The 13,966-nt window shown below is 37.5% G+C and overlaps 1 pseudogene; it reads right to left on the minus strand.

The window, feature by feature from the left end:
• Positions 1-204: 204 nt before the first annotated feature.
• On the minus strand, positions 205-6,018 carry LOC145960127 (putative exonuclease GOR; annotated as a pseudogene).
• Positions 6,019-13,966: the final 7,948 nt, after the last annotated feature.

The following is a 13,966-nucleotide window of genomic DNA, read 5'->3' on the forward strand; positions in this document are numbered from 1 at the left end:
AAAAGGAATATACCAAAAGGAAAATTTCAATAATATTCCGATAACTTTATCTTTCTAACGATGATTAAAAATTGATCAAAAACTTTTTATAGTCAAACATGATTATTGTTAGAAAGATAAAGTTAAAGGTTAAGGATTTTAAAACGCTAAAATAACAGAGATTCTTTTTCTTTACACAAATTTTTGTAGTTGTCGACGTGATTCTTACTTATTCTTACTTATATAATGCAGTGCCAGATCCAAAGCCGCCTAGGCACTCTCGAGGAAATCATATGCGTATTCTCTATGCTTCGTTGGAGCAATCTCCGCGCCAAAACCTTTAATCCTAAAGTATAGGGGAATCATCTAGGATCAAGAATACGAGCTGTCGTATCGACAACTTTCTCATGAAATATACGTAATGCTCTAAAGTCACTCGCCAAATTATGACCGATCACGATTGTCTCAGCGCTGATCAAGCTTAACAATTTTCTTTGAACTTGTTCTAGAGTCAGAGTGCTTTTCTGCTTCATGTGCTCTTCCGTAATACCGCTGAATCTAGTGTTGTAATCTAATATTTGGCTATTTGGTTTAACGAAATTATTGCATATTATCTTGCCTTCCAGATTGATAATAGTGACTCTAATAAGCTCGAAATCATATTCTGTATAACACATCTCGCAATCTAAAGCACAGATTCTATACTTATTATTATAGCAATTAAGTGGCAATGTACGGACATAGCCCTTCAAAGGTCCGTTGAGTCCGGGTGTCAAACTGATCGACACATGTACTCCTGTCTCACAACCGATAGAAAATTCCAAGCCTCTATAACATGTCCAATATTTACGATCCATCTCGCCGTTGGTCCTTCCGTCGAATAATTTGCAATGATGAACGCAACGCTGTTTATACAAACATTTCCCTGTGCTATCGATAGAAAATAGCTTATGACATCTCGCACATTCTCTCTTCTGCTACTGCGACGATGAATCGCATTTCTCCGCGCTTTCTGAATCATTATCGTCAGATTTTTTCGTCTTATCCTTAATCTTCCTCTCAACTGCCGAAACATTTTCTTGCTCATGTTCGGAACTACTATCGGCTAACTACTATTGCAATTACCGCTGTCTAGATCTTTCTTCTTTTCTTCTTTACTATCATTTAATATATTAATATTTACAAAGCAGAATGTAGAATTTTTACTATTAGTCGGATATGGTGTATAGTATATCATTGCACAACCTGGATGATCAGGACTTTCCACAGGAAATTCGCGTTTCGTTAAGTCATCCGACGACAATATATCTTTTTGAGTGTACTATACCAATAATCGCCGGTATATAGAGGTATAATTTGCCGCACGCTCTCCTTATCTAGTTGCAAGCTCCAATCTTTATATCACAAGGAAAAACAAATGTAGTAAGTTTATTATATTAGATTTTTTATTGCTAAAGATGTTCACACACTACACGTGCATGCAAATATGGCCTTCTTTCTATCCTTCTTTCTTTCATTTCTTTTATTACTATATTATTTAACTAATGAAAAGGATTAGATTTTTATATTTGGCGTATATATAATTAAATAGGGGAAGGATTAAAACTTTCTTTATATACATTTTAATAGTCCAACATGAAAGAAATTAATTCTCGCGTAAAATTGGTTTTGAAAAATTAAAATCGATAAACCATCTTTATATCTTTAATTTTTTCGAGACAAGGTGAGAGACAAAAAAATCGCGAAGAAATTCATACGCCAATGACATTTTTATAAAAATTTGCGCGATGCACATTACTATCATAATTTTGTAATCGTTAAAATCGCGACAAAGAAGAAGAGGATAATTTCGTTACATTTCGTAAGAATTTCGGAGGCGGGTAAATACTATCACCAGACGGTCGCACTTTTGATCCAAAAACAGTCAAGTTGTTTTCTGGTTTGTAGTAACGTTTGTACACATCAATTTATACGATAAACGTTGACTCGATTTCATTTATCACTCACCAAGTGCAATAGAAGATTTCGATACACGATTATTTGAAAAACGATAAGAGCTTATCGAGATTCTTTTTCGAAAACCAATCACATCTCGCTTTAGTCAACAAGTGAACGGAAATGAAATACAAGGAAAAATAAAAAGATATAAATAAATATGAAAGAGAGAGAGAGAGAGAGAGAGAGAGAGAGAAAGGGAGAGAGAAAATAATAAAAAATTTTTAAAACAATGCAAATTCTAAAGAATTCTGAAAGAATGTTAAAAATGTATTCATAAAAGCATATTTCATCAAGATTTCCATTCAAGAAACATATTAAGGATATTTTTTTTTAAACATTTCTAAATGGTTTTCGGCTTAAAGAAAAAAGAAAACGAAAATAATAAGATAGAAATAAATGTGAGAAAATTTTAGAAAATTCTGCGAGATGTGTTCACACAAAAGACATTCAAGAAATCAGCATCTTTTTTCCCTAAGCTGGACTCTAAAAAAGCCTTACAAAGGTGAAAAAAATACGCCAAGTACATAAAAAATATTCTACCTTGTATGCAACAAAATGGTTAATCAAAAAAGTCCTTAAAAATAATTTACAATAAATTTCCCGCACAAAAACTAAAAAATTTGTCACGAACGACCTCCGCGCACGCTGGCGGATAATCGCACCCGGGATCAGGATTCGGTTTCTTAGGCAAGCTTAAGAATTTCTCTCGGTGTTTAGGTCAGAAATTAAAATTGATTTATTCACGTGTTGAGTGTGTACAAAGAGAAAAGATGAGTGTGTGTGTCTGAAAGTACAAACGGGTCTTGTGTACGGTATGAATGTACGCTGTGAGTGTGCAGTACTAATGCATAATGTACGGTGCGATTGCACGGTATAAATATGCGATGCGAATGTGCAGTATAAATGAACGGTGTACGGTGTGATTGTACGGTATGATTATACGGTGCGGATGTGTAGTATAATTGTATGGTGTACGGTGTGATTGTACGGTACGAGTGTGCAGTATAAATGTATAACTGTCTGATAGAACAGTGCGGTGTAAATGTATAATGTATAAATGTTCGATCTTAAGTATCGGCGTTATCGTTGTGCATAAAATGCTGAGCGTTAGCTTAATCGCCGCGGAAATCGGAATGTATTAAAGGGCTTCGCGCGATGCAGAAAAACCCTGTCAGCTGTTTCGTCGATCTATTATAAGTATGCGGTCGATGACCGCGTGACGTTACGCGACGCGTGCCGGTGTCAGAGCTGCCGAAGCGCCGAGCTCACACGTACGCTCACGCTCACATGCCCGTTACCCCCTCCACTCACGGTTGCCGGTTGCTTGCGTCTCGGATCTGGCAGCTCTGGCCGGTGTTTTTGTGCCGTGTTTTGACGCGCGGTCTTAGCGTCGTTTTCGATATCTCGAAGCTCTCCTGTTCTCTCCGGTTTGATTATTAATTACTTAATTCGCGCGGATGGAAGATCGCGGGGATATGTCGTGCCGACGAGAACAGCTCATCGGGGGTAGCTCTCCTCTACCTCGGTAACTGATTGCAACGGCGGTGCGGCGGCGGGATGTTTTGCCGAAATCGAGATCACTCGATAATATCGGAGATCGCTCCAATATTCTTTTTGGCGGAATTGAAATGTAATTCTGGATCTTAGCCTTAGGCCCGAAACCGAGAGTGCTCGGCCGAGGAGGAGTTCGCTCCACCTTCTGTTCGAGGCTTTAGGCGTTTTCTAGGATCGGTTCTAGGTTCGGATCGTACTTGCTATTGCAAGCGGAATCGGAATCTGGATGCCGAGATAACGCCGAAGGCCTTTTTATACCCCGGGTAATTAATCCCGCGCCGGCGTAAAAACGGGGTGCCTCCACCGAGCGGCGGAAAAACGGTGCGAAACGGATCCACTCGGTGGGGCGCGGCAGAGCCGGGCGCGAGGGTTCTCACCCAGGGCTTTTCGGGCGCCCTCGGCTGTCGTCGGCGCGGCTTGCCGACGGCTTCGGCCGTTGATCGGTTCGAAATTAACGACGCGGCGCGGCGCGCCCCTGCCCCTGCCCGGCGGATGTTTTCCGGGCGGCAGCTTCCGGCTGATGTTCGGAGAAATTATTTAATTATTATCTCTCTATTTCCCCCCTGTAGTGTTGTAGGCGAGAAAAATATCGGGCTGAAAGTCGCTGAATCGGGAATCGAACCCGAGTCTTTCGCTTGCCGGAAATAGAGAGATAATAATTAAATAATTTCTCGAATTGAGAATTATTTAAAATTTGGTTGGTATCGTACCAAGAAAATTTTGTGCCCTGTGCACACAAATAAATTTCAACGAAAACTTAATTCTCGTTGAACTTACGCACTACCATCCGCGTTTGGCTCTGATGGCCTGTTTAAATTTAAATTTATATTTTAATATACAGAGCCTAATTTCTTATAGTTATTTAATTCACGCCGGCGGAAGATGACGCTATACTTTAATTTAATATATATTTGTAGGCGACCGAGAAGAATCGAGTTGAGGGGTCTGAATAGCTCAGTGGTAAGAGCAGTTGCCCGGCAAGCGAAAGACTCGGGTTCGATTCCCGATTCAGCGACTTTCAGCCCGATATTTTTCTCGCCTACAACACTACAGGGGGGAAATAGAGAGATAATAATTAAATAATTTCTCGAATTGAGAATTATTTAAAATTTGCTTGGTATCGTACCAAGAAAATTTTGTGCCCTGTGCACACAAATAAATTTCAACGAAAACTTAATTCTCGTTGAACTTACGCACTACCATCCGCGTTTGGCTCTGATGGCCTGTTTAAATTTAAATTTATATTTTAAAAATCAAGTTAATTTCTTAGGGAGAATTTATGTATAATATTTCTACAATGTAAAATTGATTTCATGATAAATATTATATCAAATTTACAAATTGCTCTCAAATACTTGGTTAATAGTAATTATTGATTTTTTATTTAATTTTTGATATTTTATTTTTTAATATCTTTTTATGAAATTATTTGTTGAGATTGTTTTTTAGAAAAATGCTTTTGTGAGGGAAAATTATTGTAAATTATCTTTAAGGACTTTTTTCATTAACCATTTTGTTGCATACAAGGTAGAATATTTTTTATGTACTTGGCGTATTTTTTTTACCTTTGTAAGGTTTTTTAGAGTAATGTTATAGACAAATGATTATAAGTATAAAAAAATTTAATCAACAAAATAGAATTTAAAAATTTTATTAATCAAAAATGTTGAAAATGCAATCAAATCAAATAATATCAAATAATATTTAATGTTAAAACGTTTTAATTATTATATCTTTATATCTTTTAACATTGAATATCTTTGCTATCCCTGCGGCTTGGCAAGCAAGGATAACCTTAAATTCTTGTTCAGATAAGTTTTACGAAAAGTTGTAGAAAATATTAAAAAATATCACGTGTAATTTCGTTAACTTTATTCAATATTCTATGAAATATAAAAGTGTTAAATAAATGGATTACCTTTGATATATCAATCACGCCCGTATTATCTCTTGCCATGCCAAAGAGGGTCACCGGAAAGAGATCGCTATATAAATGATGTATGTAGATGTCGTTGGCATACGTACCGTTTCCGTATCTTGTGAATAAAACTGAAATTATACGCGCGCGGAAGAAATGAATACGTTGCACTATTTCAGTACTTTGAGTAAAACCTGAGATTTTACGTGCGCGATAGAAAGGCGTACGTATCGTTTCCGTATCTTGAGTTAACCCTGAGATTATCCGCGCGCGAAAAGAAATCGAATGATACTGTAAAAGATATTATAACATTGATCTCAGTATTTTATGGATAATCACAGTACAATGAATATAACAATGGGATGATATAATATCATGTGCTGTTAGGGTTGTTTAATTTTATACAAGAAACTTTCAAAGGAAAAGGTGCTAAATGAATCTAAATGTCCAAATTTTAAAACATCATCAGGTAAATGAATTAAATTATGAACGTTATAAATAACAAAACATTTGCCATATAGTTTTTTTGAAGTTTCCACAAAGTAAGTTAACAAATCCTATATACCCATTGTTAATACAATCAGTTTTATGACCAGTATCATAATAGCATAATGTAATGAATTAAAATGTAACAAATAATGTTGCGGTAAATAATTTCGGAGTATGACTGGTCCTACCTATAATAAAAATAATCTTAATTCGGTTGCTTTCCAACGATCTAATTCTTTTAAAGCATGTGTCTTTCGTGCAAACTCAGTAGGTATCCATGTAGATGTATTGTTTAAATTTTGTGAAATATTTGAAATATCAGCAACACTGAATTTGATTGCCTTAATGTTTCCATTCAAGAAAATTTGAAGCATTTTTTTAACAACTCCTAAGCAAACTGTGCATGTAATCTAAAGGGAATTGATTAACCATTCCTAAACTTGCTTTTTCAAAAATAGATCTTTCTAAATTGTTACGTCCAGGCCGTTAAAAGGATGGGCCATCTGGAAGGACGCAAACTACTTACCCCGTAACACACTTGTTAGGGCGCGTGTATATATCGGGTCGAACGGATTTTAAGGGCTTGACACAGGTCAGGGACCGAAACGGTCTCTTTAACTCTGTGAAGTGTTAAGCCTAAGTGTCCGCTCGGCGGTCCCTTTTTGGTAAGGGAATTTAATCCCTTTTACTCGGGACGGGACCTTGTGCGATCGTAGGATTCAAGGAAGAGAGCGGGTAAAGAAAAATAATTTAATCATAAAAATGATATTTATTCATAAATACTAAATTAATGGTTAATACATTGATACAAATTTACGAGAAAATCTAGTATTTATTATATCCCTAGAGCGTGGATATGTTTGAGACGTGTTTGTGTGTGTATTAAATTTCGCGGATGTTACAATAGTGCGGGGGTCATCAGTCAGAATGAATGGGAGAACCTAGCTCTAAATTTTTAGTCCTGATTGGGTTTACAATGACGTTGCGGTTCTAAAAAGAAATATTTAAATCTTCATGTATATAAACTGTACCTGTATATGAAGGAAGAGAAAATATAGGATCAGAGATTTTGAATTAAAGAATGGAAGAATGAGATGAGGATAACAAGAGGTTTACACATAGGAGTTAGCAGGATTTCGAGATTAATTCGTCAATTCTTCAGGGTCTATATAATATTCAAGGTAATGGGACTCCTCCTCAAGGTCGGGGAGGTCTCTCAAAAATTCTTCAAGGGCTTCGTTGATTTCGGATGATGTGGGAGAAGCAGAGGGAGAGTCGGAGTCGAGGGTAATTATCGGAATAGGAGAGGGAGAGGGAGAATCGGAATCAAGAATAATTATTCGAATAGGAGAAGGTGGGAGTTGGGGAGTAACTGGATGGGGAGGAGAGATAGATTTTTGAATTGGAGACTGTGGGAGAGTAGGTGAACAGGAGTAGGTGAACTGGGATTTCGGGGAGGAAACAGGTGAATAACTGGGAGTAAGAATAGGAGAATTAGTTATATAGCGAGTGCCTTGGGAGGGGTTCTCTAGATTATCATTATTAATATTTTTTACGGAGTTTAGGTTATGCTTAGTTAACTGGATATTGTTTATTCCGCTATTGTCTAGAGTGTTATCATTAAAACTATTAGTTTGTAAATTGTTAAGATCGAGGGTGGCAGTTCGTTGTGTTTCTAGTTCTCGAAGAGCCCGCCTCCGACGATTCCGATACCGTAGTGCGATACGCTGACTATTGAATCGCGGCACTGATAAATGATAAACGCGATTTATTGCTTCTACTATCGCTATTATTATTGTCAAGAAACGATCCTTATGTTATAGGAATAAGTTCTTTTATCCTTTAAATGTAAATTTCAATGTAATGGATGAATAGATTGTAAATTGTACGTTAACAATTTTCTGTTTCGATTGTTTAATTACAGATCAGGAAACCGTTTATTAAAGGTCTGATTTAAATTTCTAGTTGGTATTTTAAATTAATAATTAAGGATCGTCTCTCGAAAGACGAGAGAAAAGAAAAATAAAACCGGGACTGGTCTAACTTACTATTTATAGAGTGCGTTGCGAAAGATTGTAGAAGATCGGGTCCGTAGAACGGGGCTCTCTTCTTGCTTGTGGGTGCTCTAGGTATTGAGGTCGGCAGAAGAGTCAGTAGCTCACTGTCACTTGGATTGATTTTTAAAATTTACTAGTGACTGTTACCCGGAATCGAAAGTCGTCGGATAATTGAGAAAATTATAAGAACTGTTAAATGGTTAAATCGGGTAAATGAGAACTACTAAAGAACTGTCAAAGGACTGCGAAAAAACTGCCGAAAACTGTTGAAAAGAATGGTGAAAAACTGGTCCTCGCGCCTTGTGCTCGCATTTTTTTAAAGTCATTGCTCCTCCTCTTTGCTGGGTGGTGGGAATCTTCTTTAACGAATAATTTCAATTACTCCCTTCTCAAGGGCAAGGAGGTTGACCTTTTGAAGGAGGGGCGTTTTCTAGGATTCTTAATTGGTTAAACTCCTTTAGGTTGAGACTTAGTTTTATCCAGAGAGTGGGAGTAGAGTGACTAATTTACTGTTCATGAGAATTTGCTCGTGAATCAACATATGTGTCGTCTCAAAGGTTGTTTAGTTTCCTTTTTGATAATTTTTCCAAGATCCAGAATGCTTTTTGTCTAAATTGTCAAATAGAAAAGTTTCATATGGACCATTATAAACATGCGAAGCACTTGGATTTTTACGTGACAGCTGTAACTACAATTTTGTTTTAAAAAATCTTAAGTTATAGCTACTGACCATCCTTCGAATGACTTTTATTTATTACTTTTTATTTCGAGAGACAGAGTTACGTATGCTTATTGCTGATAAGGATTCCTTTGCTTCCTTGAGCGGAGGTGGTCTTATGTTTCACCGGACGCACCAACTATAAGCATATTCGATTATTTGATTTCATAGAGAAGATTGTGAGTTGACAATGACTGACCGTCTGCGTAATGTCAAATTTCATTTATTATTCTCTGTCTCCGATATCTACAGTAAAAATTGGTCCTACTAATATTTATTGTATAGTTTCGAGGAAAGAAAAGAATCGCGGAGTCCGCCGGACGTAACAAAATGATGATCTTCATTTTCTTGAATGATAAAATTTTTATCAGTTCTCAACTTTGCATTTGTTTGAAGGAAAAGCATTTGATGATTAATACAGGGTGATTCTAAATAACTTTATGCTTTTGCAAAAACATAATCTTGACCGAATTCTAAGACGATTTTTCCTTTGGCAAAATTTCGTCCGAAGCTTAGTTTTTGAATTATTAAAGGAAGTAGTTAACGTATGACGGGTCGAATACAAGAAGCAGGCAAGGGTGACGCGATTCACCGTCAGACGCGGGTGCTTACGCGGGGCGCCTGCTGCGATCAGTTGGTCGCTATACACATACATACACACATGCGAACACATACATTCTCTCTGTCTGTCTGTCTGTCTGTCTCTCTCTTTCTCTCTCTCTTTCCCCCCCTCTCTCGCTCATTCGCTCACTCACCTGTTTTTTTTTTTTTTTTTTTTTTTAACGAGAGAGGGGAAAATGCATTTTATGCATACCCAGCGGTCGATCCAATGAGTTATGTGGGACTCGAGTACCAAGTCGAATTACCAACTCGGTACTCCCTACCCACTAAAAACCCCTCTCTTTTCACGAATTTCCTTTGACACACTGTCCCTCTGACTTCCCGAGATCTGTTTTCACATAACGTCAAAAAGTAGTTATTATTACCTTGTTCGATGACTTTTGATGTATTGCTGTAATTGCTTGAAGGAGAAATGAATTTTCCGATAGATCGTACGTTCTCAAATTTAACGTAGATATCACGTTGCAAAAGACAAGACATCCACACTAAATTATTAACTGAAAGTTTTTCTCCTTTCATGAACTGTATTCTTGTATAAACTTTAACGTAATCACATTTATTTACTCACTCGATGAGACGAGAAATTTACTAATGACTCTCACTAATCACTATTAATCACTGTCGAATAATAACTGTTGGCGATTAAAAATCACTCGATGAAAGAAACACGCGCGGACACGTTACTACACGACGCGACGACGCGACAATGCGACGATAATTACTCGGCGACTGCAAGCAGTTTTTTGTCATGGTAGGTTGCGGTAGGTTAAGGTACTACTGGCGCAATCGAACGCAATCATGTGTTCGATTGAAGAATGCGGTAAACATAATAAACATTTAACATATTAATATTATTATTATCATGAATGTGTGTGATATCCATACATCGTATATCTATTTAAAAATTAATTAGATTAAATAAGTGTTTTTAAAATATTTATTACTTTTACTATTATCATATAAAATATTAATATTAAACATTTATTTAAGATAATAGTAAAAGTAATAAATATTTTAAAAACACTTATTTAATCTAATTAATTTTTAAATAGATATCATACGATGTATGGATATCACACACATTCATGATAATAATAATATTAATATGTTAAATGTTTATTATGTTTACCGCATTCTTCAATCGAACACATGATCGCGTTCGATAGCGCCAGTAGTACATTAACCTACCGCAACCTACCATGACAAAAAACTGCTTGCAGTCGCCGAATAATTACCGTCGCATTGTCGCGTCGTCGCGTCGTGTAGTAACTTGTCCGCGCGTGTTTCTTTCATCGAGTGATTTTTAATCGCCAACAGTTTTTATTCGACAGTGATTAATAGTGATTAGTGATAGAGTCATTAGTAAATTTCTCGTCTCATCGAGTGAGTAAATAAATGTGATTACGTTAAAGTTTATAAAAGAATACAGTTCATGAAAGAAGAAGAACTTTCAGTTAATAATTTAGTGTGGATTTCTTGTCTTTTGCAACGTGATATCTACGTTAAATTTGAGAACGTACGATCTATCGGAAAATTCATTTCTCCTTCAAGCAATTACAGCAATACATCAAAAGTCATCGAACAAGGTAATAATAACTATTTTTTGACGTTATGTGAAAACAGATCTCGGGAAGTCAGAGGGACAGTGTGTCAAAGGAAATTCGTGAAAAGAGAGGAGTTTTTAGTGGGTAGGGAGTACCGAGTTGGTAATTCGACTTGGTACTCGAGTCCCACATAACTCACCGGACCGACCGGTGAGTATGCATAAAATGCATTTTCCCCTCGTAAAAAAAAAAAAAAAAAAACCACGGGTAAGTGAGCGAATGAGAGAGAGAGAGAGAGAGAGAGTGAGAGAGAATGTATGTATTCGCATGTATGTCCGTGCATAGTATAGCGACCAGCTGATCGCCGAAGACGCCCCGCGTGAGCGCCCGCATCTGACGGTGAATCACGCCACTCTTGCCTGCCTCTTGTATTCGACCCGTCATACGTTAACTACTTCCTTTAATAATTCAAAAACTATGCTTTGCACGAAATTTTGCCAAAGGAAAAATCGTCTTAAAATTCGGTCAAGATTATGTTTTTGCAAAAACATAAAGTTATTCAGAATCACCCTGTATATTCTCCTTCTTGCATGCATTTAGAGCAGCCAAAATATGCATTACATGATTTGATGCATTTTACAAATGATCGAGCTGAAGAATCACAAATTACACGGCGAATATTAACTTTATATTCAATATTTTATATTCAATAATTAGAGATTTGGCTCAAATAATCAAAAAATTACAAAGAAAATGGCATAAGAACCAACGCGCGTTAGTTGGAGCGCAGAGAAGCAACAACACTTCTTTTTTCAATATTAGTTTATTAAAAAACTCATATTACAACAACAAAAAGCGAACGTTTCGGATCATCTTTTGATCCTTCCTCAGCGCGATGGTAACAATATATATTACAGATTATGACGCGTTACATTGTACGAATTTGTTTCTCGACGCATACTGTATTATTAATTGTAAAAAGCACGGAATCTAATGATCCATGCTTCTAATTAATTAATTTAAACAAAAAAAGCTCATTCATGTATAATATCTTTCGGTATTTATTTTATTATTTTTACTCGATTTATTAGATTTGCTGCGACTTCGCACAGCATAATTATAGTATATTTAATTGACTGTTGGAAGCAGGGCGTTCACTAGACCTCCGCGGGATGCAATTTAGCGTCACCTACGCGTCGGGAAATAAATTCGTACAATGTAACGCGTCATAATCTGTAATATATAGGGTGTCTGAAAACTTTTCGCGATCCCGAAGTGTGAAGGTATATTGGCTCAAATTAAGAAGGAAGGTCCTCTACTGTTTGGTGATATTTGTAATAATTAACGAAAAATTAATTAAAGAAGATTGGGTGATGAAGAAGCGGTGATTGGGGAGGGGATGAAGAAGCGGTGATTGGGGAGGGGATGAGCGATGAATGTGTAGTCGCGCGGCGAAGGCTCCTGCCCTCTCCAATCATCGCTTCACCGCGCGCCGCCATTATGTTACAGTGAGACCGCCTTCACCGCCGCGCACTTCTAGCCACGCGCATTGGCCGCTCTTCTTTAATTAATTTTTCGTTAATTATTGCAAATATCGCCAAACAGTAGAGGACCTTCCTTCTTAATTTGAGCCAATATACCTTCACACTTCGGGACAGCGAAAAGTTTTCAGACACTCTGTATGCGAATTTTGAGACTCGAAAAACAGGTAAACGATTCTCTTTAAGTCGCTATTACTCTGCTTCGAGCATTCGCTCGGTGGTCCCCTTTTCGGTAAGGAAATCTAATCCCTTTTACACGGGGCGGGACCAATGCGCGATCTTTGATGGTTAGGAATGAGAGCAGGGTAATGAATTAATTAAGAAATTTAGTTACAAATTTAACATTTATTTAAAAAAATACTTGGTAAATTTAAACATAAGAGAAGAGAAAAAAAATTATAATTAAGTGCGCTATATTTGTGTGTGGGTGTATGAGTGGGTATGTATGTGTGTGTGTTTTCTCGCGGGTGTTACACGAGTACGGAGGTCGTCAGTCGAGCAGATTAAGGGAGGATACTATTTTTTATCTCTATGCTCGACCGGAAATTACAATGATTTTGAGTTTTCTGTGCAAATGATAGTTAATTCTGTGTGAGTGTATATGTGTATTAACGAGACAAGGAAGGTTAATTAGGTATGGAAGGAATTAGATTGTGGAGGATATCTTCTCCATAAGAACTCTATGGGTATGGCTAAGGGATAATCGGTAACTGGGATAAAGCAGGGGATAATGATATTAGGGGGAGCGACGTTCAAGAAACTGCGCAATATGGGGAGATATATGGGACCAGATCCTACGGTAAAACAACCTGGAAGGATGGGATCTGTGTACTTAGGGAAAAGGAGGGTGAGGAGTGTCGCGATGCGGAGATCGCTAGGATCGATAAAGGAATAAATCGGAGGAGGAAGAGAAGGGAAAGAGGGGGAAGTGAATTTGGTAGTGGTACGTTAGAGGGAGGAGGAGGAGGTGAATTTGGTGATGGTTCGTCAAGGGGAGGAGGAGGAGGTGAGTTTAGCGACGGTTCGTTAAGGGGAGAAGGAGGGGGTGAATACAATTGAGGGTCAGATGGAGGATCTACTTCTGTTAAGTCGGGTTCTACCTCATATATAGGGGAGTAACTGGGAGGAAGGGTTCCCGGAGATAGATAGGGAGTGTTTCGTGGATCTTCTTGAATGCTATTCAAGAAGATTCGTGCAACGGGTAGATTGGTGTTGATTTGGCTTAACTCTAATCTGAATGAGGGATCGTTCACAGCTCGGGCCAGTAAATTCCGCGCTCGACGGTTCCGACGGTATCTGTTCCGTTTAGCGCGACGCCTCTCACAAGGAGACTTACGGAAGTGTAACTCACCGATTTTAATAAAACTTTGCACACTTGTAGAACATCGAAAAATAATCGACACGTATTTTTTTATTTCGGCAATGGTGCGGGTTTAAGGGTAGAAACCACCCTTTGAACGTTAGGGGTGGTCTTCAAGCATAGACAGAAAACATTCATTTAATTTAGAAGAAAAAATACTTCCAGGGGGGGTTTTAGTATAGCTGAT

This window comes from Camponotus vicinus, unplaced genomic scaffold, assembly GCF_025532165.1.
Source record: "Camponotus vicinus isolate PSW18456_S1 unplaced genomic scaffold, iyCamVici1.0 SCAF_10, whole genome shotgun sequence".
Classification (NCBI taxonomy): domain Eukaryota; kingdom Metazoa; phylum Arthropoda; class Insecta; order Hymenoptera; family Formicidae; genus Camponotus; species Camponotus vicinus.